Genomic DNA, 16,657 nt, shown 5'->3' with positions numbered 1-16,657 from the left:
AAGTTGGAAAGTTTGCAAGAGGGGACAGGGGAAAGGAGAGAAGGAAATACATTTTGTATAAAATCATTTTCATCAAAGCATTACTCAAAATAAATTATAATTGTAGCAGTTTAATAAATTCATGAATTCCCAAATATTCATACGAAAATTATTCTGCATTCTAGCATGTGACATGTTAGTGTTCTGTATGTAAATAATTACAGATAAATTTTAACATTTGATATTACAATATGAACTGACTGTTGGTGAGCAGCAGATTTGTGCTTAAAATTCCCATTTCCTTTGTATTAGTAAGAATAATTGACTAAAGAAAAATAGTAGAAGCTGTCGATCTATCTAAAGCTTTGCTATATTGGCAATAAGCTGCTGACACAAAGCTTTAGACACGGACATGAGGAGTCATATGGAATGTGGACCTCTAGTCTAGTAGAAGTCCACATTCCACCTGTGAGATCAGGTCAATGACTATAGCACCCTCAGGTTGACTATCAAAAAGGGATGTCTGAAGTGAACTTGACTCACGGAGCTCTGTCTCGTTGACTCCACACACTAACTTACTTCCACAAACGTCTTACGTGAATCATTCTCTCTATTTACCCATATTCATACTCGCATTAAGTGCATGCACGATAAACTGTATTAAAGAACACATTTATAATCCATTAGTAGAGTCATCTTCAGCAAGTGCAAGTAACATGGTTATGCCAATTTGTAGAGGAAATTGAATTAGTAATAAGTACATACTATGTAAGGATAGATTACTGCAGTTGGCTGATGTTTAAAAGATAACGGCATTATAGGGGGCTGACATTGACACTTACATTGCATTATAATGGTGTTTTAAAGGTCAAATTCAGCTGTTTTTATCTCAATATCAAATCCTTTCTGGGCAACAAGTAGGTTACTGTGATTGTTTTCAATTAAAATGGTCAAAAATAAACAAAAATAGCTTCTCAGCTAATAGCAATTTCTCAAGCAAGAATGTTTCTTGGACTGTCTGGGAGTGGTCTGAGTGGGGAAGGGAAAACTGAAAACTAGCTGTTATTTGCAGAGAGATTTGGAACTCGCTTTCTTATTAGTCTTTTAACTAATTTATGGCCAAAACTCCATCCCACCAAAACAAGCAGAAATTTCAGGCGGTCTTTTAAAACAGCTCTTACACGAAAAGGGCATTATCATAATTTTCACAATTTCACAATTTCAAGTATTATTCCAAACTCATTGTGCGGAAATATATATGAAACACAGAAAAATCATGTTTTTGACTGCATTGGGCCTTTAAGTACTATGAATATATTTATTACGGGTGTCTCCTAGAAAGTGATTGCAATTTACTCATGAAATTGTCATCAATCATAGAAACAATCACGGACCACTATTACCAATATCACTGTTGTTGGTTAGCATTCTTTGCTGTTATATTTGATATCAATAACATATTTTTTTTACCAATATATCCACTTTTAGGACTGAATCAAAGAGCAGTCTTTATCTCATGTAATGTGTTGTGGCTCAGACACATAGATGCATGATCGCAAAGCCATTTCAACTGAACAAGTGCAATAATATACTATGATTAATGAAGGACGTTGACCCTGTAAGTCGAGCGCATCAATCAGCCTTTATAAAGATAACTTTTCTACAAAACCTCTGACCATCAATTTGAGCGTTCAAGTACCTCTTTAAGTTTCAATCAAAACATCAAAACATGGAAACAAAGGTGTCCCTGTGCAAAATTTAACACGAAAAGAACGAAACTCATTAACTCATCCATCGTTCATTTTGGAACTGATCTCCCCTTGTTGAATTCCTAAAACATGATTGTATTAAAAGATTTATACAAAACTTAATACATTTACATTGTTAGTAAAAAGATTTTTATCAGCTATAATTTCATTTATAAGAAATTGCATATACCCAAACTTTTTCTATATCGATTGCATCTCATATCTAAACAAGTGGTGTAATCATTGTTATACCAATATTGCTGATAAGTGGTCCTACTAAGTATTCAATAGAATTAAAATAAATGAGCAATGCTAGATTGTCTCCTTTATATTTTCCATAGCCATGGTCGTTGGACATCTCGCTGTGTGTTTTTAACAACACAGATTACTAAGTCTTTTTATTTCTAACTAAATGAAGTATAGTCCTTCTAGGTTATGGGAGTTGGACCAGTTAGTAGTTTCCGTGTCATGATGTTTCAAATGTGTCATATTTATACATGGTTTCTTCTTAGACTTGATTTAAACACAGACATTATTATTAGTGTTCACAGACCACTGAAGACAAAGAGTTTTTCAAACATTGTTACAAAAATCAATACATTTACATCCATTTAAACAATCTTCACACCAAAGGTCATTTTTGTTTTCTATGACATACTTAGAGAAAAGCTTATCTAAAAATGATTGGTCCTCACATTGCCCTCATCTGGCTCCCCACCCGTGGCACTCAGTTTTGATTGGTCCTCACATTGCCCTCATCTGGCTCCCCACCCGTGGCACTCAGTTTTGATTGGTCCTCACATTGCCCTCATCTGGCTCCCCGCCCGTGGCACTCAGTTTTGTCCTTTTTATCAATATCGTTAAAATAATGAATGATACAAGCTTACAATTAATAAATACATATACACTAAAATGTGCATACATTAGCAGCTATAAACAGTACATCACATTATATTAGGTCATATGAAAATGTACAAAACGGGAATGTTCTTTGAAACTTTTGCCATTGGGAACTATTTTTAAAGCAAGGCAAAAAACCCATTACAATGGAGCTCAGAGCATTACAGCATAATGAATCAAATAAATACTACGGTAAATTACAGCAGCAACAATCATAATTCATTCTCTTTTGACTTTAATTTGTTGCTTTAACATCATTTGATTTGGCCTCAGACTGGGCCTTTTGGCCAGAAGATAGGCTACTACACTTGGATGCCTTGCACTGCTTGTTTGATGTTCTCCAATAGTTCCTTGTTCTCTGGACTCTGGTATTGGTCCTGATGGGTGTACATGTCTGTCAAAGTACTCACATAAGTGTCAAAGTTTTGTTCATTCATTGGCTCCTGTGAGGGGGAAAAACACCAATAAGGACAATGGTGCATAGTGTACGTACAGCAGTCAGATTCAGTATGGTTTCATTGTGATGATCAATTCATTTTGTTTTCAGAGAGAATGGAGGGAAATGAAAATTGATCAGGGAAGGACACTGACAGCTGCAAACATTGTCAGGACAGTATGGTGGGTTGTATTAACACAGTATATGAGGTTGTACTAACACAGTATAGTGGGGTTGTACTAACACAGTATAGTGGGGTTGTACTAACACAGTATAGTGGGGTTGTACTAACACAGTATAGTGAGGTTGTACTAACACAGTATAGTGAGGTTGTACTAACACAGCATGGTGGGTTGTACTAACACAGTATAGTGAGGTTGTACTAACACAGTATAGTGAGGTTGTACTAACACAGTATAGTGGGGTTGTACTAACACAGTATAGTGGGGTTGTACTAACACAGTATAGTGGGGTTGTACTAACACAGTATAGTGAGGTTGTACTAACACAGTATAGTGAGGTTGTACTAACACAGCATGGTGGGTTGTACTAACACAGTATAGTGAGGTTGTACTAACACAGTATAGTGAGGTTGTACTAACACAGTATAGTGAGGTTGTACTAACACAGTATAGTGAGGTTGTACTAAAACAGTATAGCTGGGTTGTACTAACACAGTATAGTGAGGTTGTACTAACACAGTATAGTGGGGTTGTACTAACACAGTAAAGTGAGGTTGTACTAACACAGTATAGTGAGGTTGTACTAACACAGTATAGTGAGGTTGTACTAACACAGTATAGTGGGGTTGTACTTACACAGTATATTGAGGTTGTACTAACACAGTATAGTGAGGTTGTACTAACACAGTACAGTGAGGTTGTACTAACACAGTATATGAGGTTGTACTAACACAGTATATGAGATTGTACTAACACAGTATAGTGAGGTTGTACTAACACAGTATAGTGAGGTTGTACTAACACAGTATAGTGAGGTTGTACTAACACAGTATAGTGGGGTTGTACTAACACAGCATGGTGAGGTTGTACTAACACAGTATATGAGGTTCTACTAACACAGTATAGTGAGGTTGTGCTAACACAGTATAGTGAGGTTGTACTAACACAATATAGTGAGGTTGTACTAACACAGTATAGTGAGGTTGTACTAACACAGTATAGTGGGGTTGTACTAACACAGTATAGTGAGGTTTTACTAACACAATATAGTGAGGTTGTACTAACACAGTATAGTGAGGTTGTACTAACACAGTATAGTGGGGTTGTACTAACACAGTATAGTGAGGTTGTACTAACACAGTATAGTGAGGTTGTAAAAACACAGTGTAGTGAGGTTGTACTAACACAGTATAGTGAGGTTGTACTAACACAGTATAGTGAGGTTGTACTAACACAGTATAGTGAGGTTGTACTAACACAGTATAGTGGGGTGGTGTTAACACAGTATATGAGGTTGTACTAAAACAGTATAGTGAGGTTGTACTAACACAGTATAGTGGGGTTGTACTAACACAGTATAGTGGGGTTGTACTAACACAGTATATGAGGTTGTACTAAAACAGTATAGTGGGGTTGTACTAACACAGCATGGTGGGTTGTACTAACACAGTATAGTGAGGTTGTACTAACACAGTATAGTGATGTTGTACTAACACAGTATAGTGGGGTTGTACTAACACAGTATAGTGGGGTTGTACTAACACAGTATAGTGGGGTTGTACTAACACAGTGTAGTGGGGTTGTACTAACACAGTATAGTGAGGTTGTACTAACACAGTATTGTGGGGTTGTACTAACACAGTATAGTGAGGTTGTACTAACACAGTATAGTGAAGTTGTACTAACACAGTATAGTGAGGTTGTACTAACACAGTATAGTGAGGTTGCACTAACACAGTATAGTGAGGTTGTACTAACACAGTATAGTGAGGTTGTACTAACACAGTATAGTGAGGTTGTACTAACACAGTATAGTGAGGTTGTACTAACACAGTAGAGTGAGGTTGTACTAACACAGTATAGTGAGGTTGTACTAACACAGTATAGTGAGGTTGTACTAACACAGTATAGTGAGGTTGTACTAAAACAGTATAGCTGGGTTGTACTAACACAGTATAGTGAGGTTGTACTAACACAGTATAGTGGGGTTGTACTAACACAGTAAAGTGAGGTTGTACTAACACAGTATAGTGAGGTTGTACTAACACAGTATAGTGAGGTTGTACTAACACAGTATAGTGGGGTTGTACTAACACAGCATGGTGAGGTTGTACTAACACAGTATAGTGGGGTTGTACTTACACAGTATATTGAGGTTGTACTAACACAGTATAGTGAGGTTGTACTAACACAGTACAGTGAGGTTGTACTAACACAGTATATGAGGTTGTACTAACACAGTATATGAGATTGTACTAACACAGTATAGTGAGGTTGTACTAACACAGAATAGTGAGGTTGTACTAACACAGTATAGTGAGGTTGTACTAACACAGTATAGTGGGGTTGTACTAACACAGCTTGGTGAGGTTGTACTAACACAGTATATGAGGTTCTACTAACACAGTATAGTGAGGTTGTGCTAACACAGTATAGTGAGGTTGTACTAACACAATATAGTGAGGTTGTACTAACACAGTATAGTGAGGTTGTACTAACACAGTATAGTGGGGTTGTACTAACACAGTATAGTGAGGTTTTACTAACACAATATAGTGAGGTTGTACTAACACAGTATAGTGAGGTTGTACTAACACAGTATAGTGGGGTTGTACTAACACAGTATAGTGAGGTTGTACTAACACAGTATAGTGAGGTTGTAAAAACACAGTGTAGTGAGGTTGTACTAACACAGTATAGTGGGGTTGTACTAACACAGCATGGTGAGGTTGTACTAACACAGTATAGTGAGGTTGTACTAACACAGTATAGTGGGGTGGTGTTAACACAGTATATGAGGTTGTACTAAAACAGTATAGTGAGGTTGTACTAACACAGTATATGAGGTTGTACTAACACAGTATATGAGGTTGTACTAACACAGTATAGTGGGGTTGTACTAACACAGTATAGTGGGGTTGTACTAACACAGTATAGTGGGGTTGTACTAACACAGTATAGTGGGGTTGTACTAACACAGTATAGTGGGGTTGTACTAACACAGTATAGTGGGGTTGTACTAACACAGTATAGTGGGGTTGTCCTAACACAGTATATGAGGTTGTACTAAAACAGTATAGTGGGGTTGTACTAACACAGTATAGTGAGGTTGTACTAACACAGTATAGTGAGGTTGTACTAACACAGTATAGTGGGGTGGTGTTAACACAGTATATGAGGTTGTACTAAAACAGTATAGTGAGGTTGTACTAACACAGTATATGAGGTTGTACTAACACAGTATAGTGAGGTTGTGCTAACACAGTATAGTGAGGTTGTACTAACACAATATAGTGAGGTTGTACTAACACAGTATAGTGAGGTTGTACTAACACAGTATAGTGGGGTTGTACTAACACAGTATAGTGAGGTTTTACTAACACAATATAGTGAGGTTGTACTAACACAGTATAGTGAGGTTGTACTAACACAGTATAGTGGGGTTGTACTAACACAGTATAGTGAGGTTGTACTAACACAGTATAGTGAGGTTGTACTAACACAGTGTAGTGAGGTTGTACTAACACAGTATAGTGGGGTTGTACTAACACAGTATAGTGGGGTTGTACTAACACAGTATAGTGGGGTTGTACTAACACAGTATAGTGAGGTTGTACTAACACAGTATAGTGAGGTTGTACTAACACAGCATGGTGGGTTGTACTAACACAGTATAGTGAGGTTGTACTAACACAGTATAGTGGGGTTGTACTAACACAGTATAGTGAGGTTGTACTAACACAGTATAGTGAGGTTGTACTAACACAGTATAGTGGGGTTGTACTAGCACAGTATAGTGGGGTTGTACTAACACAGTATAGTGAGGTTGTACTAACGCAGTATAGTGGGGTGGTGTTAACACAGTATATGAGGTTGTACTAAAACAGTATAGTGAGGTTGTACTAACACAGTATATGAGGTTGTACTAACACAGTATAGTGGGGTTGTACTAACACAGTATAGTGGGGTTGTACTAACACAGTATAGTGGGGTTGTACTAACACAGTGTAGTGGGGTTGTACTAACACAGTATAGTGAGGTTGTACTAACACAGTATTGTGGGGTTGTACTAACACAGTATAGTGAGGTTGTACTAACACAGTATAGTGAAGTTGTACTAACACAGTATAGTGAGGTTGTACTAACACAGTATAGTGAGGTTGCACTAACACAGTATAGTGAGGTTGTACTAACACAGTATAGTGAGGTTGTACTAACACAGTATAGTGAGGTTGTACTAACACAGTATCGTGAGGTTGTACTAACACAGTATAGTGAGGTTGTACTAACACAGTATAGTGAGGTTGTACTAACACAGTATAGTGAGGTTGTACTAACACAGTATAGTGAGGTTGTACTAAAACAGTATAGCTGGGTTGTACTAACACAGTATAGTGAGGTTGTACTAACACAGTATAGTGGGGTTGTACTAACACAGTAAAGTGAGGTTGTACTAACACAGTATAGTGAGGTTGTACTAACACAGTATAGTGAGGTTGTACTAACACAGTATAGTGGGGTTGTACTTACACAGTATATTGAGGTTGTACTAACACAGTATAGTGAGGTTGTACTAACACAGTACAGTGAGGTTGTACTAACACAGTATATGAGGTTGTACTCACACAGTATATGAGATTGTACTAACACAGTATAGTGAGGTTGTACTAACACAGTATAGTGAGGTTGTACTAACACAGTATAGTGAGGTTGTACTAACACAGTATAGTGGGGTTGTACTAACACAGCATGGTGAGGTTGTACTAACACAGTATATGAGGTTCTACTAACACAGTATAGTGAGGTTGTGCTAACACAGTATAGTGAGGTTGTACTAACACAATATAGTGAGGTTGTACTAACACAGTATAGTGAGGTTGTACTAACACAGTATAGTGGGGTTGTACTAACACAGTATAGTGAGGTTTTACTAACACACTATAGTGAGGTTGTACTAACACAGTATAGTGAGGTTGTACTAACACAGTATAGTGGGGTTGTACTAACACAGTATAGTGAGGTTGTACTAACACAGTATAGTGAGGTTGTAAAAAAACAGTGTAGTGAGGTTGTACTAACACAGTATAGTGAGGTTGTACTAACACAGTATAGTGAGGTTGTACTAACACAGTATAGTGAGGTTGTACTAACACAGTATAGTGGGGTGGTGTTAACACAGTATATGAGGTTGTACTAAAACAGTATAGTGAGGTTGTACTAACACAGTATAGTGGGGTTGTACTAACACAGCATGGTGGGTTGTACTAACACAGTATAGTGAGGTTGTACTAACACAGTATAGTGAGGTTGTACTAACACAGTATAGTGGGGTTGTACTAACACAGTATAGTGGGGTTGTACTAACACAGTATAGTGAGGTTGTACTAAAACAGTATATGAGGTTGTACTAACACAGTATAGTGGGGTTGTACTAACACAGTATAGTGGGGTTGTACTAACACAGTATAGTGGGGTTGTACTAACACAGTGTAGTGGGGTTGTACTAACACAGTATAGTGAGGTTGTACTAACACAGTATTGTGGGGTTGTACTAACACAGTATAGTGAGGTTGTACTAACACAGTATAGTGAAGTTGTACTAACACAGTATAGTGAGGTTGTACTAACACAGTATAGTGAGGTTGCACTAACACAGTATAGTGAGGTTGTACTAACACAGTATAGTGAGGTTGTACTAACACAGTATAGTGAGGTTGTACTAACACAGTATAGTGAGGTTGTACTAACACAGTATAGTGAGGTTGTACTAACACAGTATAGTGAGGTTGTACTAACACAGTATAGTGAGGTTGTACTAACACAGTATAGTGAGGTTGTACTAAAACAGTATAGCTGGGTTGTACTAACACAGTATAGTGAGGTTGTACTAACACAGTATAGTGGGGTTGTACTAACACAGTAAAGTGAGGTTGTACTAACACAGTATAGTGAGGTTGTACTAACACAGTATAGTGAGGTTGTACTAACACAGTATAGTGGGGTTGTACTTACACAGTATATTGAGGTTGTACTAACACAGTATAGTGAGGTTGTACTAACACAGTACAGTGAGGTTGTACTAACACAGTATATGAGGTTGTACTAACACAGTATATGAGATTGTACTAACACAGTATAGTGAGGTTGTACTAACACAGTATAGTGAGGTTGTACTAACACAGTATAGTGAGGTTGTACTAACACAGTATAGTGGGGTTGTACTAACACAGCATGGTGAGGTTGTACTAACACAGTATATGAGGTTCTACTAACACAGTATAGTGAGGTTGTGCTAACACAGTATAGTGAGGTTGTACTAACACAATATAGTGAGGTTGTACTAACACAGTATAGTGAGGTTGTACTAACACAGTATAGTGGGGTTGTACTAACACAGTATAGTGAGGTTTTACTAACACAATATAGTGAGGTTGTACTAACACAGTATAGTGAGGTTGTACTAACACAGTATAGTGGGGTTGTACTAACACAGTATAGTGAGGTTGTACTAACACAGTATAGTGAGGTTGTAAAAACACAGTGTAGTGAGGTTGTACTAACACAGTATAGTGAGGTTGTACTAACACAGTATAGTGAGGTTGTACTAACACAGTATAGTGAGGTTGTACTAACACAGTATAGTGGGGTGGTGTTAACACAGTATATGAGGTTGTACTAAAACAGTATAGTGAGGTTGTACTAACACAGTATAGTGGGGTTGTACTAACACAGCATGGTGGGTTGTACTAACACAGTATAGTGAGGTTGTACTAACACAGTATAGTGAGGTTGTACTAACACAGTATAGTGGGGTTGTACTAACACAGTATAGTGGGGTTGTACTAACACAGTATATGAGGTTGTACTAAAACAGTATAGTGAGGTTGTACTAACACAGTATAGTGATGTTGTACTAACACAGTATAGTGGGGTTGTACTAACACAGTATAGTGGGGTTGTACTAACACAGTGTAGTGGGGTTGTACTAACACAGTATAGTGAGGTTGTACTAACACAGTATTGTGGGGTTGTACTAACACAGTATAGTGAGGTTGTACTAACACAGTATAGTGAAGTTGTACTAACACAGTATAGTGAGGTTGTACTAACACAGTATAGTGAGGTTGCACTAACACAGTATAGTGAGGTTGTACTAACACAGTATAGTGAGGTTGTACTAACACAGTATAGTGAGGTTGTACTAACACAGTATAGTGAGGTTGTACTAACACAGTAGAGTGAGGTTGTACTAACACAGTATAGTGAGGTTGTACTAACACAGTATAGTGAGGTTGTACTAACACAGTATAGTGAGGTTGTACTAAAACAGTATAGCTGGGTTGTACTAACACAGTATAGTGAGGTTGTACTAACACAGTATAGTGGGGTTGTACTAACACAGTAAAGTGAGGTTGTACTAACACAGTATAGTGAGGTTGTACTAACACAGTATAGTGAGGTTGTACTAACACAGTATAGTGGGGTTGTACTAACACAGCATGGTGAGGTTGTACTAACACAGTATAGTGGGGTTGTACTTACACAGTATATTGAGGTTGTACTAACACAGTATAGTGAGGTTGTACTAACACAGTACAGTGAGGTTGTACTAACACAGTATATGAGGTTGTACTAACACAGTATATGAGATTGTACTAACACAGTATAGTGAGGTTGTACTAAAACAGTATAGCTGGGTTGTACTAACACAGTATAGTGAGGTTGTACTAACACAGTATAGTGGGGTTGTACTAACACAGTAAAGTGAGGTTGTACTAACACAGTATAGTGAGGTTGTACTAACACAGTATAGTGAGGTTGTACTAACACAGTATAGTGGGGTTGTACTAACACAGCATGGTGAGGTTGTACTAACACAGTATAGTGGGGTTGTACTTACACAGTATATTGAGGTTGTACTAACACAGTATAGTGAGGTTGTACTAACACAGTACAGTGAGGTTGTACTAACACAGTATATGAGGTTGTACTAACACAGTATATGAGATTGTACTAACACAGTATAGTGAGGTTGTACTAACACAGTATAGTGAGGTTGTACTAACACAGTATAGTGAGGTTGTACTAACACAGTATAGTGGGGTTGTACTAACACAGCATGGTGAGGTTGTACTAACACAGTATATGAGGTTCAACTAACACAGTATAGTGAGGTTGTGCTAACACAGTATAGTGAGGTTGTACTAACACAGTATAGTGAGGTTGTACTAACACAGTATAGTGGGGTTGTACTAACACAGTATAGTGAGGTTTTACTAACACAATATAGTGAGGTTGTACTAACACAGTATAGTGAGGTTGTACTAACACAGTATAGTGAGGTTGTACTAAAACAGTATAGCTGGGTTGTACTAACACAGTATAGTGAGGTTGTACTAACACAGTATAGTGAGGTTGCACTAACACAGTATAGTGAGGTTGTACTAACACAGTATAGTGAGGTTGTACTAACACAGTATAGTGAGGTTGTACTACCACAGTATAGTGAGGTTGTACTAACACAGTATAGTGAGGTTGTACTAACACAGTATAGTGAGGTTGTAAAAACACAGTGTAGTGAGGTTGTACTAACACAGTATAGTGAGGTTGTACTAACACAGTATAGTGAGGTTGTACTAACACAGTATAGTGAGGTTGTACTAACACAGTATAGTGGGGTGGTGTTAACACAGTATATGAGGTTGTACTAAAACAGTATAGTGAGGTTGTACTAACACAGTATAGTGGGGTTGTACTAACACAGCATGGTGGGTTGTACTAACACAGTATAGTGAGGTTGTACTAACACAGTATAGTGAGGTTGTACTAACACAGTATAGTGGGGTTGTACTAACACAGTATAGTGAGGTTTTACTAACACAATATAGTGAGGTTGTACTAACACAGTATAGTGAGGTTGTACTAACACAGTATAGTGGGGTTGTACTAACACAGTATAGTGAGGTTGTACTAACACAGTATAGTGAGGTTGTAAAAACACAGTGTAGTGAGGTTGTACTAACACAGTATAGTGAGGTTGTACTAACACAGTATAGTGAGGTTGTACTAACACAGTATAGTGAGGTTGTACTAACACAGTATAGTGGGGTGGTGTTAACACAGTATATGAGGTTGTACTAAAACAGTATAGTGAGGTTGTACTAAAACAGTATAGTGAGGTTGTACTAACACAGTATAGTGGGGTTGTACTAACACAGCATGGTGGGTTGTACTAACACAGTATAGTGAGGTTGTACTAACACAGTATAGTGAGGTTGTACTAACACAGTATAGTGGGGTTGTACTAACACAAAATAGTGGGGTTGTACTAACACAGTATAGTGAGGTTGTACTAAAACAGTATATGAGGTTGTACTAACACAGTATAGTGGGGTTGTACTAACACAGTATAGTGGGGTTGTACTAACACAGTATAGTGGGGTTGTACTAACACAGTGTAGTGGGGTTGTACTAACACAGTATAGTGAGGTTGTACTAACACAGTATTGTGGGGTTGTACTAACACAGTATAGTGAGGTTGTACTAACACAGTATAGTGAAGTTGTACTAACACAGTATAGTGAGGTTGTACTAACACAGTATAGTGAGGTTGCACTAACACAGTATAGTGAGGTTGTACTAACACAGTATAGTGAGGTTGTACTAACACAGTATAGTGAGGTTGTACTAACACAGTATAGTGAGGTTGTACTAACACAGTATAGTGAGGTTGTACTAACACAGTATAGTGAGGTTGTACTAACACAGTATAGTGAGGTTGTACTAACACAGTATAGTGAGGTTGTACTAAAACAGTATAGCTGGGTTGTACTAACACAGTATAGTGAGGTTGTACTAACACAGTATAGTGGGGTTGTACTAACACAGTAAAGTGAGGTTGTACTAACACAGTATAGTGAGGTTGTACTAACACAGTATAGTGAGGTTGTACTAACACAGTATAGTGGGGTTGTACTTACACAGTATATTGAGGTTGTACTAACACAGTATAGTGAGGTTGTACTAACACAGTACAGTGAGGTTGTACTAACACAGTATATGAGGTTGTACTAACACAGTATATGAGATTGTACTAACACAGTATAGTGAGGTTGTACTAACACAGTATAGTGAGGTTGTACTAACACAGTATAGTGAGGTTGTACTAACACAGTATAGTGGGGTTGTACTAACACAGCATGGTGAGGTTGTACTAACACAGTATATGAGGTTCTACTAACACAGTATAGTGAGGTTGTGCTAACACAGTATAGTGAGGTTGTACTAACACAATATAGTGAGGTTGTACTAACACAGTATAGTGAGGTTGTACTAACACAGTATAGTGGAGTTGTACTAACACAGTATAGTGAGGTTTTACTAACACAATATAGTGAGGTTGTACTAACACAGTATAGTGAGGTTGTACTAACACAGTATAGTGGGGTTGTACTAACACAGTATAGTGAGGTTGTACTAACACAGTATAGTGAGGTTGTAAAAACACAGTGTAGTGAGGTTGTACTAACACAGTATAGTGAGGTTGTACTAACACAGTATAGTGAGGTTGTACTAACACAGTATAGTGAGGTTGTACTAACACAGTATAGTGGGGTGGTGTTAACACAGTATATGAGGTTGTACTAAAACAGTATAGTGAGGTTGTACTAACACAGTATAGTGGGGTTGTACTAACACAGCATGGTGGGTTGTACTAACACAGTATAGTGAGGTTGTACTAACACAGTATAGTGAGGTTGTACTAACACAGTATAGTGGGGTTGTACTAACACAGTATAGTGGGGTTGTACTAACACAGTATATGAGGTTGTACTAAAACAGTATAGTGGGGTTGTACTAACACAGCATGGTGGGTTGTACTAACACAGTATAGTGAGGTTGTACTAACACAGTATAGTGATGTTGTACTAACACAGTATAGTGGGGTTGTACTAACACAGTATAGTGGGGTTGTACTAACACAGTATAGTGGGGTTGTACTAACACAGTGTAGTGGGGTTGTACTAACACAGTATAGTGAGGTTGTACTAACACAGTATTGTGGGGTTGTACTAACACAGTATAGTGAGGTTGTACTAACACAGTATAGTGAAGTTGTACTAACACAGTATAGTGAGGTTGTACTAACACAGTATAGTGAGGTTGCACTAACACAGTATAGTGAGGTTGTACTAACACAGTATAGTGAGGTTGTACTAACACAGTATAGTGAGGTTGTACTAACACAGTATAGTGAGGTTGTACTAACACAGTAGAGTGAGGTTGTACTAACACAGTATAGTGAGGTTGTACTAACACAGTATAGTGAGGTTGTACTAACACAGTATAGTGAGGTTGTACTAAAACAGTATAGTGAGGTTGTACTAACACAGTATAGTGAGGTTGTACTAACACAGTATAGTGGGGTTGTACTAACACAGTAAAGTGAGGTTGTACTAACACAGTATAGTGAGGTTGTACTAACACAGTATAGTGAGGTTGTATTAACACAGTATAGTGGGGTTGTACTAACACAGCATGGTGAGGTTGTACTAACACAGTATAGTGGGGTTGTACTTACACAGTATATTGAGGTTGTACTAACACAGTATAGTGAGGTTGTACTAACACAGTACAGTGAGGTTGTACTAACACAGTATATGAGGTTGTACTAACACAGTATATGAGATTGTACTAACACAGTATAGTGAGGTTGTACTAACACAGTATAGTGAGGTTGTACTAACACAGTATAGTGAGGTTGTACTAACACAGTATAGTGGGGTTGTACTAACACAGCATGGTGAGGTTGTACTAACACAGTATATGAGGTTCTACTAACACAGTATAGTGAGGTTGTGCTAACACAGTATAGTGAGGTTGTACTAACACAATATAGTGAGGTTGTACTAACACAGTATAGTGAGGTTGTACTAACACAGTATAGTGGGGTTGTACTAACACAGTATAGTGAGGTTTTACTAACACAATATAGTGAGGTTGTACTAACACAGTATAGGGAGGTTGTACTAACACAGTATAGTGGGGTTGTACTAACACAGTATAGTGAGGTTGTACTAACACAGTATAGTGAGGTTGTAAAAACACAGTGTAGTGAGGTTGTACTAACACAGTATAGTGAGGTTGTACTAACACTGTATAGTGGGGTTGTACTAACACAGCATGGTGAGGTTGTACTAACACAGTATAGTGAGGTTGTACTAACACAGTATAGTGGGGTGGTGTTAACACAGTATATGAGGTTGTACTAAAACAGTATAGTGAGGTTGTACTAACACAGTATATGAGGTTGTACTAACACAGTATATGAGGTTGTACTAACACAGTATAGTGGGGTTGTACTAACACAGTATAGTGGGGTTGTACTAACACAGTATAGTGGAGTTGTACTAACACAGTATAGTGGGGTTGTACTAACACAGTATAGTGGGGTTGTACTAACACAGTATAGTGGGGTTGTACTAACACAGTATAGTGGGGTTGTCCTAACACAGTATATGAGGTTGTACTAAAACAGTATAGTGGGGTTGTACTAACACAGTATAGTGAGGTTGTACTAACACAGTATAGTGAGGTTGTACTAACACAGTATAGTGGGGTGGTGTTAACACAGTATATGAGGTTGTACTAAAACAGTATAGTGAGGTTGTACTAACACAGTATATGAGGTTGTACTAACACAGTATAGTGAGGTTGTGCTAACACAGTATAGTGAGGTTGTACTAACACAATATAGTGAGGTTGTACTAACACAGTATAGTGAGGTTGTACTAACACAGTATAGTGGGGTTGTACTAACACAGTATAGTGAGGTTTTACTAACACAATATAGTGAGGTTTTACTAACACAGTATAGTGAGGTTGTACTAACACAGTATAGTGGGGTTGTACTAACACAGTATAGTGAGGTTGTACTAACACAGTATAGTGAGGTTGTAAAAACACAGTGTAGTGAGGTTGTACTAACACAGTATAGTGGGGTTGTACTAACACAGTATAGTGAGGTTGTACTAACACAGTATATGAGGTTCTACTAACACAGTATAGTGAGGTTGTGCTTACACAGTATAGTGAGGTTGTACTAACACAGTATAGTGAGGTTTTACTAACACAATATAGTGAGGTTGTACTAACACAGTATAGTGAGGTTGTACTAACACAGTATAGTGGGGTTGTACTAACACAGTATAGTGAGGTTGTACTAACACAGTATAGTGAGGTTGTAAAAACACAGTGTAGTGAGGTTGTACTATCACAGTATAGTGAGGTTGTACTAACACAGTATAGTGGGGTTGTACTAACACAGCATGGTGAGGTTGTACTAACACAGTATAGTGAGGTTGTACTAACACAGTATAGTGGGGTGGTGTTAACACAGTATATGAGGTTGT

This window comes from Salvelinus fontinalis, chromosome 27 (assembly GCF_029448725.1).
Source record: "Salvelinus fontinalis isolate EN_2023a chromosome 27, ASM2944872v1, whole genome shotgun sequence".
NCBI lineage: Eukaryota > Metazoa > Chordata > Actinopteri > Salmoniformes > Salmonidae > Salvelinus > Salvelinus fontinalis.
The sequence above is the reverse complement of the archived record's forward strand: the minus strand, read 5'-3'. Positions refer to the sequence as shown.